This window comes from Piliocolobus tephrosceles, chromosome 6 (genome assembly GCF_002776525.5).
Source record: "Piliocolobus tephrosceles isolate RC106 chromosome 6, ASM277652v3, whole genome shotgun sequence".
NCBI classification, from domain to species: domain Eukaryota; kingdom Metazoa; phylum Chordata; class Mammalia; order Primates; family Cercopithecidae; genus Piliocolobus; species Piliocolobus tephrosceles.
The window spans coordinates 71,164,669-71,164,971 of record NC_045439.1 but is presented as its reverse complement, the minus strand read 5'-3'; positions in this window follow the sequence as shown (position 1 = coordinate 71,164,971).

Genomic DNA, 303 nt, shown 5'->3' with positions numbered 1-303 from the left:
GATTGCACTGGGGAGTTATACCTGATATAAATGATGAATTGATGGGTACTGACGAGTTGATGGGTGCAGCACACCAACATGGCACAAGTATACATATGTAACGAACCTGCACGTTATGCACATATACCCTAGAACTTAAAGTATAATAATAATAATAATAATAATAATAATAATAATAATAATAATAATAAAAGAAGATGTGTTTGTATGCTGGGTGAAGGACCCTAGTTTGAATGAATGAATGAATAAGTAAGGAATCTAAAAGGCCATTGGGAGGCTTAAAGAATGGCAGCTCCTTCTTCT